Genomic DNA, 25464 nt, shown 5'->3' with positions numbered 1-25464 from the left:
TTATTTTTAATTATTTCTGAGTTAAATCTTTTTCTTTAAACTAGAATGGTGTTCTAGTTCTAAATAGTATTCTATTCATCTTGCATCTTGACTTCTAAAGACTGTAATTACTCTGCTAATATACTAATTTCTACAGCACAATTTCTGAGATTGTTTCCTCCTCATCTAGAAAAGTTATTTATAAATTTTATTATTAATAATAATAACAACAAAAAACTTATAAGTAAAGCTATAACTAAATTTAATATTATGTTTTATGTATATGTTCATCAAATTTTTGATGATGGGATATGCTACCTCAAAATTATGTGTCTTGTATATACTATCATCTGAAGTATGTTAATACAGACCAAAAGTATGCATAAGGAACAGCGCATGGGTAAGAGTATTAAAAAGATATTTAAGATCTTTTTTATAATTCCAACTGCAACAAGTCCATATAGGTACTCAAGTATGAAATATTTAGTAATAGTATATATTTTTGTCTCCTATTGAAGTTGTTTACGGAAGCTAATGAGACATTTATGCTCACATGGATAAGGAGAAGCATGTTAGTGACTTGTGCTTTAGGAAGATCAGACAAGTCTTCGTAAGGCAAGGTGTCTCAGTGGATGCATAAGGTATATTTAAGGAATATGAGTTTATCAAATGAACAGTGTAAAGTGCAGAAAATGATTACCCGTTACAGCTGCCTGCCCTATGATTTACTCTTCCAAATGGCTTGGCAAACTGTGTCCTGCCTGACAGAGCATCCAACATGTCTCTAAGAGAAGGCTTATATAATTACACCTTCTGAATTCACAGCAAAGCACTTGGCCTTTTATTTATTAGCAAAGCTAAACTGTAAACAGATGTCAGTATTTTGTGTCACAACCTTTATTTTACCCTTTTCCAGTCTGAAAATCTGCCCCAATTGGACTGGAATACAAAAGAAATCCACTCCTAGTGTAAAAACTATGTCAGTGATAACAGTTCTATCAGGTAAAGGATATTTATCTATCCACTACTATCCTCTCTGCATTCAAGTTAAAATTGTCTTTCTGACTGGTCAAAATTCTGATTAACTGAAAATTTAGATGATTTATATTCTCGGTGCATTGTTCTGAAATGATGACTCAGGTCTCACAGAAATGCTCAATCATGACTAATTACATCTGCCTGTGTTTGCTCATTCATCTTCTAGCACTATTAAGTACTGTTAAGAAAAGCTATAATGAGTATCTGATCATTTAACTAGAGAGCTATATTAGAATGCATATGATATATAGGAGAATAAATTAGGTCTGTACAAATAACTTCAGTTCTGAGAAGTCTTATATCTGGAATGGCTGACTTCTGACTTTAATAAAGCAGTGATTAAAAATATCTTTTAAACATTCAGTCAATATTTGTACACATTGCAAATTTTTTAAAAATTCTGTTTTTTGATTCACCAGCAAATATTAACTACCAACAGATGGTTCATTTTAAAAGGTTATACATAAAATGAGCAGCATTCGTAATGCAACTGGTTTTACTTCAAAAAATAATAGTGTTACATGTAGTTTACCAAGCATTCAGAATTAATGCTTTCTTTTCTCTATTTCTTCAGATTTTAAAATAATAAAAGAGGGTTTTTTCCAATGTTTTCTAAAAGAAAATATTTCATTAATGGCTCATCGATTATCTTTCAGGTAATGAATCAAAAGGGAGATACCTGCTGAGGGCTATTTTAGGGTTTTTTCTTTCTGAATCATTGATGACATAAAAGCAATGGATCTGTGAGGGAAAAAGAAGATGCATTTTGACTTGACTTTGATTTGATGTTACACTGACACATTGCAAATGAAATTCAGTATAGGTAAATTGGAAGTAACACACGGACAGCAGAGGACCTCCAAATGAACGGTATTAAGTTCTTTTTAGGAGGAATTCATGAGAGAATCCACACATTTTAATCTCTAATAAGCTAGAAAAGGAAAGAGTTTGGCACAGTGTTCATAAAAATGGGAAGTGGATAACTTCCAAACTATTAATGCATTAACACTCTTTATGTCTTAGGTGCACTTACTTCAAGAAGAGATTGCAATAACACTTCATACTGCACATCATAACAATTCCTGTAAAACACACTGTAACTCATCATAGCTCACGGAGCAGGTTATACACGTATAAATACATTGTCAAATTCTTACCTTTTCTCAACCCTACACATCTCTACTTAGCTTAACCTACGCTCTGTTTCTGTGTCATGGAAAGATCTGCTGTTCTGTGCTGGGCAGGTTGAACACCAAACATCCCCACACATACGCAGTACCTTGCTTGTTTCACAGGAAGACCTTGGTTCTGTTGCAATGGTTGTAAAAACAAAGGATGGATTAGTACAGCTATGAATCACCTAGAATTAATTTGTTTGTAATTTTAAGGTACATGACACGAATAGTTATTGCTTTCAAGCTTATGCTTTAAATTAAAATAGCTTATGCTGGAAAGCTTCAGAAGTTGTAAAAAATACAGCTTTTTATCAGGGTATAGTTTTAAAATTAAATTTAAAAAGTATACAATTAAGGGTTTTTTCATATTCATTAGACAGTGACCCTTTTTTTAGTTTTATTGATTTTCTATTGAAAATTAGGTTGGTTTTACCTCCCTCAAACCTATCCCTGTATTTTTTAATTAGACAAAATAAGTACTGAAAATACCAAATCAAACAAGTATGGAAAAGAACGCAGAGAGTTACTTCTGCATTCATTTCCCCAATGTCTGCCACAAATTTATTTGGTATGATTAATACTAGTCATTGAGATGTTCCAGTAATAGGAAAATAACAAGTGATTAAGGGTCCATCTTCGGTTAGTTAGCCGATAAAATGAGGGGAGTGAAAATAGGGTAAGTTGCACAACACATTCATAGTCTCCATTTATGCTTAATGAGACCCATTCACAATTACACTGTAGGAGAAAGAATGAAAAAGTATACATACTTCTCCCCTTTGTCTATTTCTCTTATTTTTATCATTGTGAAATAATTTTTCCTTAAATTATTTTAAAGCAGATTCTGATCACAGCTAGACTGGTCACCCTTTTTCTCTTGAACCATATAACTGATCAGCTGAGAGAAGATTGAGTAGTATTAGTCAACACTAACAAAATCTGACAGTAATTGTAAGTCTTAGTATATTTGTAATTACAAGGTGCAGGAAGTATGAGAAGAATAAATTCATCACAGAGCATTGTACTCCGAGGGCAAAATAAGTCTCTATAAAATATTGATAGCTGATTTGAGCATGTTTCATTGAGACAAATGTTTTAAGGACAAAATAAACTATGATAAAAAATGCTCTAAAACCTGAAATGCTGAGTCAGCTAACAGGTAATGAAATGCTGTCAGTCCACTAATGTATTCCAGTACAGCTGTTAGATTCACTTATATGACAGAACACCTTTTCTCTGTTGGTCAAAGTGGTGAAAATTCATACCACTCTACACAATCGACAAATTCAACTTTTCAGAAAAGATTCAGGTGGTATAAAGGGGGCAAGGTAAAGACACAGCAATATTCACCTCAGGTCCTGCTATTTCCCTTTTAACTGTATCTCTGTACAGATTTGTTATAAAATTAAACATGGAATTTCAGATTCTCTTTTTACAGGATGCTAGATTCCTTTTTATTTTTTTTTTTATTTAACATACCTACACACTACATCTTTAGTGCACAAAATGACTTTTGCTTTATTTATATTCTGGATATGCTCCTGCAAAATGGTTTATCATTTCCTGCAAAACTTTGGATGAAAATTAGGCTATATGTTCTCTAGCAGTTTTGCGTGCTAGTTTCCTCAGAATCCTTTCCTGTTAATTCTCGTACAAGTTGTTAGTGACTTTCTTGACCACATAAATCTCTTGAAGGATTATTCATTTTTGAAAGCGGAGAAATACATTCCTTTGTTTTCCTCTGAAAGTCTGGTGCAAGTCCTTCAATGAGTAATGAAAACTATTACTGTTCAACGAAAATTAATTCCATTTAAAAAACCCCCTTTGGTTTCGGATACTGTATTGTGGAAAAATGTTTTATAGAAACTTCCTTTAATATACCAGGTTTTTAAACATCCCAGTTGTGTCCCCATTTTTACCTGGCACATTTATTTAAACTGTAATCTTACGTTTCATCTTTTCTCACTTAAGGTGCTGACTTCCATAAAACCTGTTCTTTGTTTTCCTGAATACATTAAGATCCATTTCCAGCTTCATTAAGACTTGGAAACAGTTAAAAAAAAGGTAGAAGGAAAAATACAATAGAACTTTTGTCATTGGCAAACAAGATTTCCGCTAAGCATCTTCAATGCAAATAATCTGCCAATGTAATTTAGCTTGTTTTTCAAGTTTAGTTAAAAAAATCATTGCCATAACATCTTGGCTTTGTCAGCAGAAGGAAGGACTAGATGTACAAGCTCTTAGGCAGTTCATTTTCTGTTTAGTTTAGATGCTCTGGATTGCAGCCTCTCAGCACTCATGTATGACCTTTCTGCAAAGCTGCTGTTTTTACCAGAGTTGATTTAATTGCAGAGATGAACTTCAACTTCTGAAGAGTCATAATCCACTCATTTGATGCATATGCAGTTATCTTTCTTGTACTCTACCAGAAAAGTATCCTATTAAAGTTCAAAACTGGATGGTTGGGTTTCGGGTCTATAAGAATGTAAAATGTTCTTTATTACAATGCTGTCTTACTTTTTATTCTTGAGAAGGCATTCAGTGATATTATTAAGGATGTCGTCCAGCTCTCTCTTATACATGCACACACATAACAAAAAAATTAAAAATTAAACAGAGATGCCTTGGTATGTGATAAGGTCACTTTTCTAATATCTTTCATTTTGGTAAGTAAACACAAATATCTTAAAATTCAATAAACAAGATGTTTTTCACAGGGGTGAGGGGGAAGAGAGATGGTGCGGGGTTCTTTTCAGATCTCAGTAAGAAAAGGCCTGACAACAAACAGAGTAATAAATAAAATATGTTTAAATAAGATAGAATGAAAAGAAGAATATAGATAGCGAGTAAATTTTGCATCCCTTCAGATGCTGGACACCCCGCTTTCATGCAGTATCGGACGGATCCCGGATGGATTTTCGTACAACACTCCACATAGATTCTGTCCATGGAGAGGTCCCCCTCCAGTGGAGAAAACAAGTTTGCCTCTTTTAAGTGAGTATGTATGTTTTAAAATACTCAACGGTTAAAATATGTAGCATGTCAATAAATGGAACAGGAAAAAAAAAGAATATCCGTAAGATATTTGACGATGTGCACATAATGTCAGCTCCAGCCAGTAAGCATAGTGTCTGCAGGGGACTTTTAATCGTACATAGTGGGAGCATTTTAATTGAATTGACTGGCCTGAAGTACAAGAAAATAAGTTGCTGCGTATTAGGAGTTTTATCCAATACGTTGATCCGGTGCTAAGAATGTGATCAACAAAAAGGTTCAATTATTTTAATAAGAAGGAGTACCACTTTAAATAATTGTGTGATTATTTTGTGACTCACATCCATATCATCACTGGTTCTCGTCCAAATGTTGCTATAACATTTAATTTAAAATATAATAAAGTGTAAGAAACTTTGGGAAATGGAAAGGGAACACTTTCTTGTCTTTGTATGGCACCTGGGAAGTCAGGCATTTAGGAATGCTGTAGCAATCTAAACATTGGTATCTTTTGCTATTGAACATGTGGAGACATCTGCACGAGGCTGACACATACAGCAGAGGACCTATAGGCAGCCTCTGCCATTCTGGAGAGGACAGTTGCTGGACTGCCAGGGTACCCCACTAAATCTAAAGTGGCATTATGTGCTTATGTTTGGAATGAATCTTCATTTTAGAATCCAATTTAAACTTGTTTAAGTTAAAGGAAATCTTTCTGTTTGCTTCAGTGATGTTTTGAGGAACAATTGATGAATGAAACAATTAATACAACTCTTTCCTTAAGTATTCTCTGAGACGCTGCCTGACGCATAAACAATTTTTAAAGGTATTCTAACAATATAATGTGGGCTTTATTTATGTATTTTGATTATCAGCCTTTATTTATTTTGCACATAAAAGTACTGTAGCTAAAGCTGACACAATAAAGTTTGAATGCTTGACTAAGAGCGTTAAGGCAGACATACCTATTCGAAAAATACTGTTGGCTTTGTTTCTGTGAAAAATTTCTGATTCACGTCATAGGCAAAAAGCATTGTCTGATGCCTGTTCGTCTGCAGAAAGGACATTACTATCATTCCCATCAGGATGCACCTAGTTATCTATTCAGTTTGTGTAATAAGCAATCTTTAAGCAAGCTAAATGCAAAATAACAGTATATTGTACTGGAATTCCAGTTGCATTATGCATAAAGTGTTGCTATGAGGAAAAAGGAAATACACTTTATATGTAAAGCCAAATATCTGACTTTTAGTATGATGTAAATCCTAACAATCTCATCTAAGAATCTTTGTTAGTCCAGATTTCAATATTGCAAAAGAGAAAAAAGTAAAATTAAGAAATACTTTTACAGAAAACCAAGAGAGAGTCATAATAATTGTAGTAATAATACAGTTAAAATCATGTGTTATGCTCACCTCCTTCAATATCCCTTTGTACTCTTGAGATTGACAGCACCGATTTTCCTCAAGCAAGCAGGGGCACTGTGGGGCCAGGGCTGGGTACAGATAATGGTTGCAGCAGGTCATCTGTGCTCTAGGTTCTTCACTGCAAAGAGAGCAATGGTGTTACATTTCTTCTTCTACTTATTTTTTTCTTCCTCCCCTCCTTTCTTGGATTTACTGGGGTCTGTTTCTAACAAAGTTTCACATCATGCTCTCTCTTCTTTGATCTGCAACTTCACTGTATGCACGAATTTGCTATATATGGTGTATTTTATGTTAGACACTTGTTCTTTGTCGTCTTTGTTACTTTCAAACTTGTTTTGTCCAGCTTCTAGATCTTCATTTCTTTAACCAGCCACCTCCAGTGTCAGCCTGTGTCCCTTATCATCCCCTGTTGTACTTTTTTGTGCTGCATCCTGTTTCCCCACTTCTCAGTCTGCTGTCAAGCTAGGCCTGTTTCCCTCTGCACTGTATCATTATGATAGTCATAAATACCTCATTTGCACAGAACAACTATTTGTTGCTACAATGTGTATAAAAACTGTAGTTGTTCCATGCAAATATAAGGAACAGTAAAACAAATGGTAACCATAGCTACCCAGTCATTTAAAAAAAAATTCTGTTGTAGGTAAACCGAATGAGATCAAAGCTCCAGGAACATCAAGGGAAGTTCAGGCAAACCCAGCCTGACAAGCTTCATTCCTGAGGCCTTGAAAATTTTGTTACTGGCCTGTTACTAGCAATGGCAATACAGTAATACTTGGCTAAAATGCCACAGGTGGTCTCCTTCAAACTTGGTTTTACTGATTATTGCAATCTGCTCCGCATAAGAAAATTTTACTTGTAATTTTATATGAGTGAATTGAGAACTCTTCCTAGACTTCAGGCTTGAAGATCTTGCTGAATACTTTCACCTGTGGACTGTGAACAATTTTATAATGCATTTTTCCTTTGTTTCTGTTTAAAATGTGGTATTAAGTTTCTAGGGCTACTTATGTGCAAATATCTGTATTTGTGCACGTATATATTTGTGTTAAAAAAATACTTGATTTTGTGTAGAGACTTTGCCTTGGAGCATACTGCACTTTATAGTGCGAGTAACTTCAGAGGAGTTACAGGTGTATTTTCTGCCACAGACAAATGTGAACGTGTAAAACAAAGTAGAAATACAACTTGACCTTTTACTTCATGGAATTAGGCTTAAACTACTTTTAACATTCTCTCTAAACATACTGTCTTTTAAGCTCACAGTATCTTTCTTTTGGCCTTCCCACATGGGAAGTTGTCATTTTACATCACTAAACTGTCTTTGTGAACAAAGGAAGCATCAGATGTCCTTGAGAAAGAACATTTGGCTTAAACTTTGGACCTCTATGACAAGTCAGCCATAAGAGGAACAGTGAAACTGAACTGTGAGGAAAGGACTCAATGTGTCAGCTTTAAAATGTGTGAATGGTAGCTGAAGCTGGTGGGTCTGAATAGTGCTTTTCACAAAAATTTGGTAGAATGTTTTTTATTACTACACAACTGAATTCAAATTTTGGCAAAGGAATGAGATTGACTGGGCTTTACAGAAAATTAGTAAGCCTTCTCTTCAAATATTTTATGTTGTCTGTACAGTTCTTTGATACATTTAAACAAATACATATATGTGTATATATATAAGCTGAGAGCAAGATTTCCTTAAAATTACATCTTACATGTATTCAACATTAATGAAATCTTAACCTTTAAATAGATGATTCATTTTACAATGAACAGATTATTCACAGGAGTCATAGGAGTGTCCTGTGGGACCCAGAAGCAATCTGGGCCAAGTGTTATGAAGCTTGCATATGCCAACCTGCTCTTGAGGAGGCTAACCCTAATCTAGCCCTAAATGGGCATGGACTCCATAGCACTCAGAACACTAGGAACAAGAGTTATCCCCTTACGATGATACAGTTAACCATGGATATAGAACCGCAGTTTATTCTGCAGAGGTGAGCAAACCTCTCTTGTGTAGTAATGAATGCAGTCGAATTTTAAAAGATTCTTCCTCCAAGGAAAATTCTTAAAAATACTCTACTTCCGTAGAAATACATTAATACAAAATATTCCCAAGCCTTCTCTTTGGAAGTAATCTAACTTAATGTAATTCTATTTTATTTCTTTCTCTTTTACGGTAGCAGGCCTGTAATAGGTTTGAATCACTGATATGATGCTTGAGATGGTACAAGAACAAGGCAGCAGCTCTGTGCAGTGCAGGGTGCAGTAATACCATCATCAAAATCCTTTAGTAGTGAAACCACAAACCTGGAAGGACACAATGAGTGATAGTTATCATGTATCATGGTGACAGATTCCAGTTGTTCATTCTCATAGTCAGTCTTTATTCACAGCTAAAAAATTTATTCTATTAAAAGAGGAAGAAGAGGATGGTTCAGATTAGTTGACTCTGGAAAAGACCACAAGGAAAAACCTGATCCCAATTTCTTCAAGCTTGTACTAAAACCAGAAGAAGGATAAAAACCTGATGCTACAAGGAGCTAGGTCAGGACTAGACTCTTCAGAGCATCCTAATCTCTGAATTTCGTTGCAGAAGAGAAAGAAAGGGAGTGGGATCTTAGGTAATGTCTCTACTTGTTAAAAGTAGGGAAAGCAAAAATGTGATGGTAGCAAGAGGAAGTGGAAATAGCTATAGTCAGGGCTATCTGTCTTTTTAATGGGATAGGGCTTAGGGAACCCAAATTATTTTTCAGTTGCCAAAATCCTTCAGAGGGGTTTGTTTATGTGAAGAAGAGCACAACATGCACAGAAAACTTTGAAATAAAACTTGACTAGCAGTGTGGTACATACTGTGTTCTGTGTTGTAAACTGAAAATATTTTTAATCAGCTGGAGCTGTATTGTTTAGGCCCATGGTTTTCTGTGAAAAACTAAAAGTTCTTGTTTACAAGATGCGTTTTGCCCTAACCTTTAGAAAATTATGTTTGTCTTAAATTAACTGAATTGGGGTCTTGAGGATAACATTAACCTTTTACATCCTATGATAGAACAGGTTCTTTTCTGATCTATTGATTATTAGTCACCTGAGAAAAGTTTGTAAAGGACAGTAACCTGAAATTATTGATCTCTTTTCAGCTAATAACTCCATTTTGAAGGTCAGCCTGAAAAAGGAAATAGACATTTTATAACCTATGATGGAAATTAATTTCTTATGTGTCCAAAATGATGATCACAGAGAATGCTGTGACTTTACAGGAAAGCATTGGTCAAGAAAAAGATACTGCAAAAACAATGAGAAAGTATCTTTTACCCACTGGTTTCTAGATGTATTACTAATAGTAGTGAAATTTTTGTCAGCTGGAAGTTCATTAGCAGGAAAGAAGTTTCATATAATAAGAAACACATCACTGAGGTTCCTAATGTTTTTCAGCTGAATATGTTCTCCATTATTTTCATGCATTAATAGTAAGGACAGTATTACTTTTTTTTTTCTCTTCCTTTTCTCTTTCCTTTTCTCGTTTGTTTCTTTTAGAGGGAAGGGAGAAAAGACAAAATAGAAAAGAAGAGAAAAATGTTGTTAGTGTTGTTAGTGTTGTACAAAGAGATTTGAAACATTTTCAGGTCTGTGAAATAGCTACTGATATGTTATTTATACTTTTTAAGAAAAATCTACACATCCTGGAAAGAAAGGGAGGTTCAATCCTTTCCTTTAACTTCAAAAAAGGAAGACAACACAAAAGGGAAAATAGAAAGAAAGACAGAAATACTGAGAAAAAGACAGAAAGAAGAAGGAAGGAAGAAAATACAAAGAAAGAAACAACTGTAGTTTCAAAACATAGCTGCCTGGTCAAGAAGATAGCAGTCCAAGGAACTTTCAGATACTTCATTTCATGAGCTTCACTCTAACAGTCTTAAAACTTTTATTTGTCTACGCATCTGCAGGAAAAGAACCAACAGAAGTTACAACATGTAAATGGTAGCCCAAATACCTTCTTGCACAAGACAGTTCTTCCCCCTGCCTGTGATCAAAGAGAGTTTGCTATGGCTGCATACACAGATTCACAGACACACGCGGATTTCTTCACTAGCTGTCCTTAGATGCTTGGTCTGTCCACCAGCCTGCTCTCTGCAGTTGTAGGCACCGAGATCTCTCATCCTACTCACTGGATAGCTCATGTTGAAGTTCACAATCAAGCCATGCATGTGCACCCCCACATGCAGAATAGAAATCCCACTCACATGGAAAATCAATAGGAATACAGTGTGTTCTGTCACTTTGCAGTGACTCGTGCAGGTGTGGGGCTCTGTCAGAAAAACATGCGGACCAGCATCTCGCACATGACCAGACGGTGCCTTCTATCCCCTTCATTTTCCCAGGCTTGTTCTTCCCCCACTGACCTCCCCTCTTTCTCTACCCTTGTCTCTTCCCAGACAAACAACATGCCCCTGACTTCTTACTTCTTTCCCCAATGGTCCCAGTTTTCCTAAGTCTGTCCCCAAATTTGCCATTTCTTATACTGTTACCTAGATGGTCTCAGTCGTGCATTGTATTACTGATACAGTTACTTAGGCACTGCTGGCTATGCAAGACACTGTTCTCCAAAAGATCCTTAATCTTCTCCAAATACCTGTGAAGTTTGGCTGTCGTTCACATAATTTCCCTTAACCATCTGTGAAATCCATCCATTCTGTACTGTAATTAAAAAAAATCCATCCAATCCAGCACTGTAATTTTGTCTACTCACTCTATTATTTGTCATGCCCAGCAATTTTGCATGTTGTGCCCAGACACTCATGGCTGTACAGGTAGCCAAACCTCAGGCCAGGGCCCAATTGTCCACCTGCAGACCTTCACGGAGCAAGCAATGAGTTCCCACTAATAGATGGCTCTTGGAAGATAAGCTGCCAGTGTGCCCCAGTCTCTTATATTCTGGGCTAAGATAGAGCATAAAAAAATTTAAATAGGCAGGTCCCAATTTGTTTAGCAGTTCTCTAGTCCCCTTATTTTCCAGATTTCCTGAGGTTTTTTTGTAGCTGCTTCTCTTTTTCCAAGGACCCTCTCTTGTGACTTCTGATGATTTTACTATTACAACAGCATCTTCTTTTATTATCAATATGTCTTCTAGAGCAAGGCTCAAAGCAGCTCACAGCAGCAGGCAAAGTAAGTGACAGGCTATAGTAGCAAGCCGCAGGGTAGGCAGACTGTCAAATAGATCTTAATAGGAGACAAGATACAAAAGAAGAGAGCAAGACTGAGAAAGAGACAGTTCCCTCTGCTACCTAATGGTTCCCATAGGTCATGAAGCCACATCAAAGCAGCAGAGTTCCTTCAGTCACCTGACACTACTTAAGCTGCATTAATTATTACTAATACCACAACACTCACAAAACTGCTACTGACTCCTTTCTAACTGTATCTTTATTTGCTTCCAGAGCACCCCTACCCACTCTTCCTAGACTATCGCAGCCCTACCATTCTTCATTAACTCTCTCACTGTGACCTCTTTTACTCTAATGTGAATCCATTTTGCCACAAAACTAAATTTTGCCAATGTAGACAAGCAACCTTGAACTGCCTCTGAAGCCAGGGATTAAAAACATCTTGGTCCACTGTACTGCCCTAGAGGGTTTTTTCTCATACTGAAAATCTACGCCCTTGGTTGTGGCAACAAAATACCTCTGATTCAATGAATTTCATCAAGTCTTTTATGACATGAGAACTTTCTTCTTCAACATACGCACCAAAGGTGCTACATGAGAACATAACGTGTTGCCACTCAAAAGATTAGCCAAAGCATTTTGTTGTATGTGCAGAGAAGTTTTATGTAACATAAAATCAGTATTACATATTCTGCATTTCTCTATGCCAATTTCTTTTGAAATTAATGAATAACTATAGAAATGGACATATATATATATGTAAGACTTCTAAGAGTCTATAAGACTTTAAATGTGACTATCTGCAACAGCTTCTTATCTGTATGGGGTGTAGCATTGAAAAACAATAATCCATGTTGATTGTATCTTGCCTTTGAAGTTTCCTGACAGATTGAAAGGAGAGTAGTTCTACTGCTGGCCACTTTGCAGTGACAGCTGGGTGAAGTCATTGTAAACACTGAAGATAACTTCCCATATGGCAAGAATTCCTAACTGTTCATTTGGTAATCACCAGTGTATGCTCATTAGGACCCAGAGCTGCATAACCTTATTGAATGTGATTGTCTGCTTAGAAATTCTGTTGTGTTGAATCGATCTGCAATATGTTACCCATAAAAAGGGTCCAAGTTCTAGTTCTTGGATTCAGACATAGATTTTGATCATCAAAGGTGGAATATTTATGTATCTGGATCCACTTCCCCACCACCCTCTCTCCTGCTCCCCCATTCTCTTTCAGAAATGGGATGAAAAAGAACTTATGCAGATGCAAATAAAAATTAATTTTTCAGTCAAGATCATCTGCAGTCAATAGTCAAATAGTCTTTCCACCATTTCTGTTGCTTTCTTGCTTCACTGAAGCCCTCCAACACAGGATTACTAGTGGCAAATTTACCAGCTGAAATTCCACATTTCCGAGCTTCTGTCAGCCTTTCCCTGGATGATATTAAATATATATATTTAGATAGACTGAATCAAGTCCTAGTTTTTTATTTTCAAGTATTTCATCACAAGTAGTGATTGAAATTCTAGGAATATCTGTTCTCTAAAAAGAGAATATTTCAGCAGGATGCAGCTTCTCATCATTGCAATACAATTTGCTACTGTCTTAAACTAGGTTAAAATATTAAATAACATCATCCATTTAAAATATTGTAACACTTTCTGAAAAAAAGAAAAAATCAGCAAGATGTCAAAAATTTGGAAATGCAACTGAAAATTATTTATTTGATGGTTCTAAATAGCTACAATCTCTTTCAAAATAGGTTTTTTAATTAGGATTGGTGTCTTAACGGTTCAGAAATATGACAGAACGTTAAATATTCATTGGCAAATTTTTTTCAAAGATTAAGAATAAAACACTTTTTAATATATAATGTCTAGAATTTTTAATGCTACATTATCAAATATGGAAATGTCACCAATCCTACAGTCTGCAACCAAATCCTTCCCCTTCTGCCCCCACTAAAAGAATAAAAACCTATATGAAAATCCTTTCTTCTTTTCATGATGGCTCACAGAAAAGAACAAAGACCAGACGTTTCCTTTTCAAATTACATTCAACACACTGTAGAAAGCCTTTAAACATAACTGACTTAATTAGCATATGTCTAATCTCATTCTGTGCCACATTCTATACTTAAAATAATAATTTTACCAGTTTCTTGTTTCATTGGCAGTAGAATGTCTTGGACAGTAAGGAGACTGAAGAAAAGCCACAAAAATATTATGCTTTATGAAAGATAATTATGCAGCAAAAGTCCTATCTTCTATTTCAGCCTTTTTGCTCTTTATTAAACACCCATGGGATCTTTTTAACAGAGCTGACATCACTATTCTTAGAACCACAGAAAGACTTCAGTTGGAGGGATCTTTGAAGGTCACCTAATCCAACCTCCTGCTCAAACCAGGGTTAATTTCAAAGCTCAGCTCAAGCTGCTGAAGGCTTTGTGTGGCTGAGTTCTAAAAACCTTCAGGGCCAGAGGGTCCACAGCCTGACTGGGAAACCTGTTCTTAACAGAGTCAAAGTTTATTTCAGTAATTTTCCTATCTGCATATTCAAAATTTGCAAGCTACCAGTTAATGTTTGTTCTTGTTAGGAAAAATAGTAGGAAACTGTGGGAACTTTGAAGGGCTGACAGGCCACTTAAATACCAGATTAAATAGATTTTAAGCATGATATTAATCTGATAGCTGCAACGCTGGTGGAAAGAAGCAGACATTTCTAGCATTCAGCTGGTCTCACCTTAAAGTGAGATCTTAAATCTCAGATCAGACAGGTACCTCTAAAAGGCCCTGACAGTGCTTATTTCTTTGATTATAACAAAAAAACTAACTAACTTAGAGATTTGGACACATTCTAGTGTCTAACGTTAGACAGCACGAATCTTAATTTTGGTCCTTCAGAGTATTTTATAGAGTGCTTCTGTACACAAAGTTTTACCTAATCCTTAAAATCAGTCAACCAACTGAGGCTCATTTTGAAGCTTAAAGCATGCTCAGCACTTACGTATTGGCTTCCAGTATGATCAGAAAATCTGTTTAAGCTTTGTCATAATTCACAGATGTTTAAATCCTCAAACCGAGTTTCTATTTTAATCCTTTAAATGTGTTTGCATTGGACTACATCCGGTATGTGTAGAGATCACGGAATGCAATAAAAGAAAAAGGGTCAGGTTCATTTCAGTTAGAGCTTGTGGAGGAAAAGGAGATTATTACATTCAGTGAAATTATATATAGTATTGCTAAAAATTAGAATGCATATTTTCTTGTAATTAAAGAGGTTTTTAGTCATATTTCAGTGAAGTCTATAGAGATCCAGACTTATTTAACTCTGCTATTGATCATGAATCACTAAATGGAAATACATATTAAAAAATGCCTGGCATAAAACAGTGAATGAGAGGTCTCATACAACTATATCTCACCAATAAAGGCACCTTCTACAAGGGCTAATGGGAGAGTGCTGTGGATCTTGATCTCTGCTCTGAAAGTTGTTTTAATATTCTGCATTAAATGGTCACACAGGAATCCATGAATATGCAATGAAGTATACAGACTTGGGAATTAACAAAATCATGTACAATCACAGTTACGGTTCACTAAATACAGACAGCTGTGAAAGAGAAAAGACATGCCACCTCAAGTATCACTGAGGCAAACATCCAACCAATACTGTATCTAGTACCTAACAGGGATAGGATTGGAAAACCCCAGAACCCTTGTATTATATGACATGTGGTGAATTCTACAGGAAATACTGTCATGAAACCCAGAACCATTTAATTTGTACCATTTAATGAATTATACTTGTTAATAATCTCTTGACTTCGACTGAACTGTCTTAGTTTCAACTTTCCATCCTCTGGGCCTTGTACAGCATAGACAGCAGCAAAACACAACGCTTCAAATCATCGCAGTTTACCAGTGCCTAGTTGATGGTGTGGGCATTAAAAAAACTCAGTGGCAATCTCCATAGGTAATTAATTTTTCTGTTAGTGTTTTCAGCAGGTATGACTCTGGTTCCAGTTCAGAATGGGTTACTTAACCAACCAGCCGGCTACCTATTGTTCACCCAAAGCTGTGCATTAGTCTCTGAAAAACACACTTTCCAATCCTTGGCATTGCTCTGACTGGTCCATAACCAAGGCTCTGGTTTTGCCAAGGTTATATACCATAGGTTGTCTTTTTTTCAGAGAGCTCTCTGTTACAGGGGGAAAGGGAGAGACCTATCACACAGAATGGAAACTAGCCTGAGACAGTCAATTTGTGCTCATGATCTGCAGTGGAGTCATTATGGGAAAATAAAATTTATTATGGTCTCTAGGACTATTTCATCCTAATCTTCATGCATGCACTACCTCAAAAAGCAAAGCCATTCTTTGTGCTTCTTTTCTGCAAAGCTTTTCAGCTTTAATAACTCTTGTCTCCTGTTTTTACCAAAATAGGAATTGAACATAAGCAAATACAGAACGTAGATGGTGCCATCTGTATAGGACTACATCAGTGGTCTATATTATACTCCCATATTTCTGTTAGAAGTCTAGTATCATTGCCAAGAAGGAGACTTAGGAATATACATATGTAATGACCAAGATGCAATGAAAGACAAAAACTAAATGAAAAGAAAGAAAGGACTATTCCTTTCTTTCTCCTTTTTTTTTTTTGGATATTGCTTCAAGATACTTGAGCTAGGAAGCCTACTTTCTCTGTTTTCTTTCTGTAATGTCATTCTTTATTTACTGGTACAGCTCTTGACTCTTTGCAGAGGACGTTGTTGCTTTGGCAGGAGTCACCTTAGGTAAACAGGGAGAACATCTTTACTTCATGTCTCATGAATTCATCAATTGAAATGACAATTCCATTGAAAAATCAATACACAGAAAGCAAGAAACTTTGGAGATTGTCAGGTGAGCTCAGGAAAACACACCACTCCACAGTCGCAGGCTTTACTGAAAAAAGCTGCTGTACAATAGATTTCAGTTATATCTCAGAGAGCACGCTTATCCGCACATCCAGTTCTCCGTGTTCCTCATTTTGCATGTCTCTGTTAATCAAATAATCAACATGGATAATCACAAGCAAAAGTAGAAACAAATTACTCTTTTACTACTCTTGCCAGTTTTCCCTTTTCATTCTACTTCAAAACTCCGTAATTTGGAGACTATAAAAACTGTTAATGCTGCATACAATATGCACCTCTGTTCATTTTTTTTAGGACTAAGTGTCTTTCCAGAGCGCATGTAAAGAAAGTTTGATAAATTTGGCATATTATTAAAGAGCAAATCATTAAAAGTGTTTACTGTGACATACAATAGAGGAATTCATAGGGCCAGTCATGGATAATTTGCTCATTAATGAGACTGACAATAACTGCAAGTTCTCAGGACAAGATGATACTACTGTAGTGCAATTCCACCAATATGATATGAGTATAAATCATTTAAAATCATACAGGTAGGAACTGTACTCAAACCAAAATCACGTGCAATACTTTAAGGATCTGCCATCTTCTTTACGATGCAAGAATATTGACTATCAATCCAGACAAAGTGAAAAATCTCATCTAATCTAATATCCCCTTTCCACATTCCAGAGAATATGGAAGCAATGGAAAAATCATGTATACCTATGCATATTCAGGAAAATGAGTATTTTAGATGGATTATTGTTTTTTCAAATCAACTTCTCTGCCCCTCTATTGCCAAATTACCCTTCAGCAGGGAATACTCTGATGGGATAAACTACTTTATCAGTACTTTTTTCTGACTTTAAATTGCTGCCTAGTTTTACTGCTAATTGTATATTTCCTGATAATGTATATTTCTCAGGTTATTTTCTGTGTTTTGTTCATCATCTGGAGGAACATAGTTTACATAGTAAAGTACTTTATATATATATTTATACTCTTTTTAAGTACTTCAGTATGCTATTTAAAGAAAAGAAAAGCTGAGCAGCATATAACTTTCATTTTGTGTTAGGCTTTACATGTGCTTTATCTTTGTACAATACATTGATACTGTAAATACATAGTTACGAAAACACAAATAGATTTTCATCCAAAATTGCATTTCCAAAACAACCACTGTTGTGCAGGTGATTTGTATCATAGTACGTTACACCAGCAGATACATGTTTAATAAATACTAATTAAAATAATAATAGTAATACTAAACCTTTAAAAAGTCATTAATTTAGAAGGATTTGTAAAAAAAAAAGAGAACTGAAATAGATAAAATGTGTTTCCTGGGCTTTTTCCATCTTCAGCTGTAGATTGTACACACAGTAGACTGTGCTGTGTATCATTTTATTGACTTATAAATGTATGAATATATGGTAATGTATTTGTAACCACTGTATTTATTGGAAACAGGAACATCTTACCTCTCCTAGATATGATTTTTTTAAACTTCTGCTTCTACCGTATTTATATATCTGTCAGTATGTTCTTTCAAAATACTAGCTATTTCTTTATTTTCAAGCATACTTACAGAAGAACTTTTATTGCTTTCTCAAGGGCTAGTCTTTCCTTCATGTGAGTTCTTCATTGGTTTCAGTACTATTGTGTCATCTTGTAACATATTCATAGCTAATGTTCTGTGTCTCCATTTATATCACCTTCATTACAGACTGTGATCTGAAATAACTTCTGACTAGTAAAACAACTGTGTAATTTGTAGATTGTGTTATCTAACAAAAACAGGTGTTTAAATTTAAATTATATATACTATATATATACACATATATAAAAAGCATTAATACATAATGCAGACTTCATGCTGCATATGTCCTTTACAATAAGGTTTATAATAACTACCTTTCAAACAGCATATCATGACACTTTTCCTATTCTGGATGTGTACAAATACAGAAGGAGAATGATAACATGTATTTATAAAAATACTGAATTTATATGAGTATTTTTGCAACATTTTGTCATTAATGCATTCTTATGCTAATTTCTGTCATAATATTATACATTATTTTTATCTAAAGTCTCAGTTCTAAAATCTATCATTAAATTCAGTTAAACTGCATTATGAGAAAATGCTTTTGTTATTCTTGCAGCTAAGAATATAAATGAGTTGTGAATATATCTTAATTTGATATTTTCATCCTTATGTAGTTAAAATACTGTATGTTGGATAAGAACTATTTTTTGGGTATTTTCATCATCAATGCTTTAATGAATATGGCATAAAACCATAAGTGATACATTTTACATTCATGCAGCAGCAGACTTTATGATCATGTCCAAGTCTGAAAAACACCTGAACGTTAAAATCTTTAATGCAACTTTAACTTGATGCAAATTTTACTTTAGAACAAGATATTCTTTTAGTAAACAGCTTTATAAGTAAAGATTTCCAGGGCCCAATATTCTTTTCTTTCAGATAAAATCAATAAAAACAAGTTGTATGTAGTTTTGAAATTCTGCTTATTAACAAATTTGACATAACCTGTCATCGCTTAGCAATGGGATTTTTGTATGTCTTTTCCCTCAAGCCATGTAAAGTTCACAGAAAGGAGATTCCTTCTCCGTATTAGGAGAGCAGCATTTGTCTCCTCAGAGCTGCTGGATGTCAGGCAGGTGGGGGAGAGGTTCTGGTATGGCTCCATAAATGGGTTAGGCATGAGAATGCTGAATATTGCCACATCTCATGTCAAAGGGGGAAATCTATATACAGCTGAAACCTGTATGCAGAAGGGCAGGGCTGTGGGGAGCTGGAGACTGGCCTTGCTGTGGCATTGCTGGGGCAGGGCTTGGCAGCCCCAGGGGGCTGATGAGGGGTCCTGGGATCTGGGCAGGGTGGGGGACACCCGGGAAGCTGAGCAAGAACATTCAGGCTGTTGGTGCCCTCAGGGACATGACAGTCCCCCAGCGCCTGCACAGCCTTTAACAATGAATGAAATAGGACATTTAACATGTGTATTCTCAATCATTTTAAAATAGGAAACAGACGCTGAACTCTGCAGGTCCTCTGTTTTTTGCAAAAACACAGGTTTATCAGCAAAGGTAGGCTTCAGCTCTATAGCTGGACACCTAAATTCAGTTGTCTGCAAGTGAACTTGACATCTAGGCTACAATAATAGGCTCCAGTCAACAGAATCAGTGGGATTAGAGAGCTAGTCAGCTTATTCCAAAGTAGGCACCTCTACTTTGTCATCTGAATGTCTTTGGACTCTTGTAGTTGTACTGCCAAAATTTTCACTGAGTGTTATGAAAGATAAGAGATCTTTTCCACATATAGATATCTATATTAAAACCTCTTAAAACTAGGTTTCTGAATTTTCAGCAAGATCTTACCTTTAATTAATTTTACTGGCAAAAAAATGAAGTGCCTGTAGACTTCTAGCTGATAAGTAGTTAGGCAGAGCTTTTTCAGGGCACGTCAGATGTCTCATCGTATATATGCTGTCTTTCAGATCTTAGTCCCTCTATGGTTCCAGGGTCTTGTGCCTTCTATCACTATGATGGTCAATTCTACTTTTTTACATGGACTACTGATCTAAATAATTAGTGGTCAAACTATTTGCTGTATGTTGGTAAAAATTATTAGTTTTCCTTAAAAAAAAAAGAATGCGGATTGGTAGATTCTGTGCTTTTAAACAATGCCCACTAAATTTGGATAATCAGTTGGCAAGTCTGATTCTCATATCATTCAAATCACCTAGGAAGTTGTCGAATTACATTAATTTCTCTCAGTTTTTTAATTGTCCCATGCGTCAATACTTTGTTCCAGGACCAGGAAACTGATACAAATGCCAAACCCAGTAGATCATACTTTAGTGTATTAATTCTTCTTCTAGTGACTTTTTAACAAAGACTGCTTGACTGAAAGTTTATTCCTTCTTTCACTGTTACTCATGCAACTACGTGTTTATAAATATATCTTTTATCCTCCTTGTATAAGGTATTGCCTTTTAACCCCCCAAAGCTATCACATCAAAAATGTTTCCTCAACAATCTTGCCTTTAAACGTGTGATTGCCTTTGAAGTTCACTGCAACTTGCAACCTGTCACAAAATCTTTCCTACTATTTTCAGATTTGATTAAGAGAAAGTATGAGTATCAAAGAAAAGCTGGATATGATTCACCGTAAGGGGACTATACAATGTTAACAATTGATTACGCCTGTCATCTTTCGATTGCTGTAGCTATTGAGGGAAATATGTCCCCAAAGTGTAATACTTGCTGTTGTGATTAGTATTAGGCAATTTTCAAAATTTATACATGGAATAGTGTCTTAATAACATTTACAAAAAACCAAACAATCTGACAACACATTCCTTGTATCTTCATGAGACAACACAAACCAAGAGTTTGTGCTTTTAACTTCTAAAAGTTTCCTAGCGTACTTCTCAGAAAAATAGGTGCCTTAACAAGGGTGAGAACTGTTTCATCAAAGATCACAGAATTTATTTGCTCAGACCTTTCCTCTGACTTAATACATAGTCTATGTGCTTTGTGAATTCAAATTGCACAATTACTGCTAGTTGCCTGGTACAGCTTGCTCTCTGAAGGGTAGCAAAAGAATACATGAGTCCATCACTGCACATTCCTTTCCTTTCCTTTTTTTATATATATTCATAATGTCTATTGCATTCATTTTTATTAATGTTACTATACTGTGTTACCTGTTACTATATTTCTTACTGTTATTAAACTATATTATAACTACTTCTTGCTTAATCATAAGGTAGGATTTAAAAAATCTTATTTTTTATTATAACCTTTGTCTACTACTGCCCTTTCGTAAAAGTTGCAACAGTCTAACTTAAAACAAATAGAAAGTCCACTTCACCATTCATGTACTAATTTTTATTTCCCTCCAGAACTTCTCCAACAGTACACTAAACACTTTATTGAAGATGAGATAAATCAGGTCCACTCTTTTCCCTTTGCTAATAAAATAATGAGACTCAATTTTTGTTTCCGAAGAAAGAAGCTTGTTTAATATGCCACAATCTAATTTCCAGTTATCACAATTTCTACTTACCTTGTTCCGTTTTTCTTAACTATAAGATATCGAGATCAGCTGCTTTCTCATTTATGCCTCCCTACCAGACTGAGGAATACTGTGACAGTATCTTCGGTTCAGGTGAGTTCCCCACTTGTTCTCTGCTTCAGTCAAAGGTGAAAATTAATCTGTCATTAATATGTTGTGCGTGCCATAATCAGATTTGTACAGAAAACAAACACTATAGGTTGGACAAGAGCTGTGAAAAGCTTTAAACCAATGAATCTGCATAGAATCATAGAATCATTTAGGTTGGAAAAGACCTTTAAGATCATCAAGTCCAACTGTAAATCTAACACTGCTAGGTCCACCACTAAACCATGACCCTAAGCGCCTCATCCACATGTCTTTTAAATACCTTCAGGGATGGTGACTCAAACACCTCCCTGGGCAGCCTGTTCCAGTGTCTGACAACCCTTTCAGTGAAGAAGTTTTTCCTAATACGCAATCTAAACCTCCCCTGGCACAACTTGAGGCCATTGCCTCTTGTCCTATCGTTTGTCCCTTGGGAGAAGAGACCAGCACCCACCTCTCTGCAACCCCCTTTCAGGCAGTTGTACAGAGCGATAGGGTCTCCCTGAGCCTCCTCTTCTCCAGGGTGAACAACCCCAGCTCTCTCAGCTGCTCCTCATAAGACCCAGACCCCTCACCAGCTTCGTCGCCCTTCTCTGGACACGCTCCAGCACCTCAATGTCCTCCTTGTAGTGAGGGGCCCAAAACTGAACACAGTATTTGAGGTGCGGCCTCACCAGTGCCGAGTACAGGGGCACGATCACCTCCCTACTCCTGCTGGCCACACTATTTCTGATACAGGCCAGGATGCCGTTGGCCTTCTTGGCCACCTGGGCACACTGCTGGCTCATATTCAGCCGGCTGTCAATCAACACCCCCAGGTCCTTTTCTGCAGGGCAGCTTTCCAGCCACTCTTCCCCAAGCCTGTAGCGTTGCATGGGGATGTTGTGATCCAAGTGCAGGACCCGGCACTTGGCCTTGTTGCACCTCATACAGTTGGCCTCAGCCCATCGATCCAGCCTGTCCAGGGCTCTGCAGAGCCCTCCTACCCTCGAGCAGATCAACATTCCCACCCAACTTGGTGTCGTCTGCAAACTTACTGAGGGAGCACTCGATCCCCTTGTGCAGATATTAAACAAAACTGGCCCCAATACTGAGCCCTGGGGAACACCCCTTGGGACCGGCCACCAATTGGATTTAACTCCATTCAGAACAACCCTTTGAGCCCAGTCATTTAGCCAGCTTTTTACATGTAACCCAGTTTTTTAGCCAGCATGTAACTTTCTTCCCTTTGTTAATTAAGCACTTATTTTATTTCTTCACTCACACCACAATTCCTTATGAACAGGCAGTAATTTCAGGAACTATTTCTTTATGGATTTTGAATTCTGGAAGGTGATTTCTCTCTAATTTGAATACCTTTGTATTCTTGAATCATTTATGTTCTGCTGGTGACTCAGAGTTGATTCTCCTTTTCATAGTTCCCTGTTCATAACATTGTTGAATAGGATGCAGTCTCTTAAACAGTTGGGGAATGCTATCATTTATTTTTAGTGTTTAGAAAGGTTGGAAATCAGGCTTGGAAGGTATATATCTGCTTTCATATTGTGTTGGCCATTTTTATGCACATACTTTGTACTGTTATTTATTGAATATGCATTTATTCTTAGATACGATGTTATAAGGCTTCAGTTTATAACACATTAACAGTAAAATTTCAAAAAATTCACAGTATGTACTCAGCTCTACATCAAGCTAAAATATTGTTACAAAACACACTTACATATAAAGTGACGTGAAACTCTTGCTAGCAGCTATGACAAAAGCCCTTTGCAAAAAGAGTGTGGTACAAAGACATAAAATGATAATTGCAGTTTAGCAGGGAAAGAAGAAGAGCATGTGGCTAATGCAATGCATTGCTAATGACAGCATAATTCACTGGGACAAGTGTTAGCCCTTAATGAAAATTATCACTGAAAGTTGTTGAAAAATATGGCTTTCTTTTTTCTTACAAAGTGCCAATTTTCTATGGACAAGGCTTGAATTGTGTCATAAACAGCTATTTCAACAAGATAAATCAGTATTTTTTTTTCAGTTTAGTTAGTACTTTAAGTAAACAAGCTGTTGTTAGTCAGCAGTGAGCTTGATACAAATTAATTAGCCAGCCTGTTGAATGTTGCAATTTCACCTTCAGCATAAAGAAGCACAAGACTAAAAAAAAGAGAAAAAAAAAAAGAAAAAGAAAGAAAAAGAGCATCATGCCAATCAATAATTTCTTTGCAGTACCCAAAATTCAAAATGAACTTAATGTTTTATTTGGTCACTACTCTAACTCCATAATGAATGCTGACAGCACATTTAACAGAAGCATACTGTGTGTAAAATACTGTACATAAAATCAATAAGTGAATGTTCAATTAATTCAGTATCAGTATCAGGAGTGAAAGCATATTAAGGATCTACACCTTCACTACATCACATCTGAATAGCCCTACTGGAGTCTGCAGACTACTCCCTAGATCCCCAAAGGCCAGTCTACAAAGATTTGGTGATATTCAGCTTAAAATTTCAAGGTGTGTTAATGCTGCTCATCATTTCTGACCATGTTTTAAAAGGAAAGAGATGTTCGTAGCTGGGTGATGAGCTAGGTACAGAAAAGCAGGTGGAAAGCTTGAACAGTGATCATTTTTCCATCAGTAGCTAGCTCAGTCCCTCTGGAGGCAGCTACATCTGCTGTGCTAAGGAGGCAAAGCATTCAGTGGTGGATAGAGACACTGCCGGGAATATCCTACTGCAAAATGACCTTCTTTTTTTCTTTTTTCTTTTTTTTCCTTAATAGATTTATTTAGCTGAGTTCTGAACTGGTCTTTGGCTACGGTGGCTACAGTGCAGCTACAGTGTGTCCAATATTAAAGAAGGGGTAAACTGAAGGGTGACCTAAATCTCTCAGTATAGCTGCATCTTCTCCAGTAATTAGGTCAGAATTATATTCTGCGAATAAAGTATGAGATATACAAGGTAAATATTAATCTTTGATCACATGAACAGTTCCTGTGTCTTGCTGTAAATGCTAGAAAGTAAGCTTCATTGCCTTGATAAAGTGGTTATATAGTACAAACATTTCATAATGTACTGAGCTCTCATAAATCAATTTGAAATTAGTTTACTGTCAAGTTGATAAATCTCATTTTATCATTATACCTGGAAGGTGATTTAACAGGTATTTCACAGTGTATAATTTATACCATATTAGGGAGAGATAAGAAAACAAGTGTTCCAAACCAATAATTACTGTCACATTCATTTATAAATTCTGCTATGTTAAAGCTTTGGATATAGTTTTGAATAAAGCTTTTAGATACAGTTTATGCATAATCATAATTCTAGCGTGTAAGCTCTGAAATCTCTTGAGTTAGCTGTAACTGCAATGTACTGTATCCTTTTGTGGTTTATATAGCCAGGCTTTCCTAAGACTGGAAACAGGCTACTGGTCAACAGTCAGTGTAAGTGTAAATGTTACCTGAACTTAGAAGAAGAGTTGCATGTTTATTTTTCTGTTGGCTTTTACTGTCTGTGATAACGTCAAGCAATGGAAACACATGTGCAGGAAGACATTCAGATTGGATTCTGGGATCATCCATAGTGGAGAACATAGATGATA

Source organism: Gavia stellata, chromosome 1 (assembly GCF_030936135.1).
Source record: "Gavia stellata isolate bGavSte3 chromosome 1, bGavSte3.hap2, whole genome shotgun sequence".
Lineage (NCBI taxonomy): Eukaryota > Metazoa > Chordata > Aves > Gaviiformes > Gaviidae > Gavia > Gavia stellata.
This window is presented reverse-complemented; position numbering follows the sequence as displayed.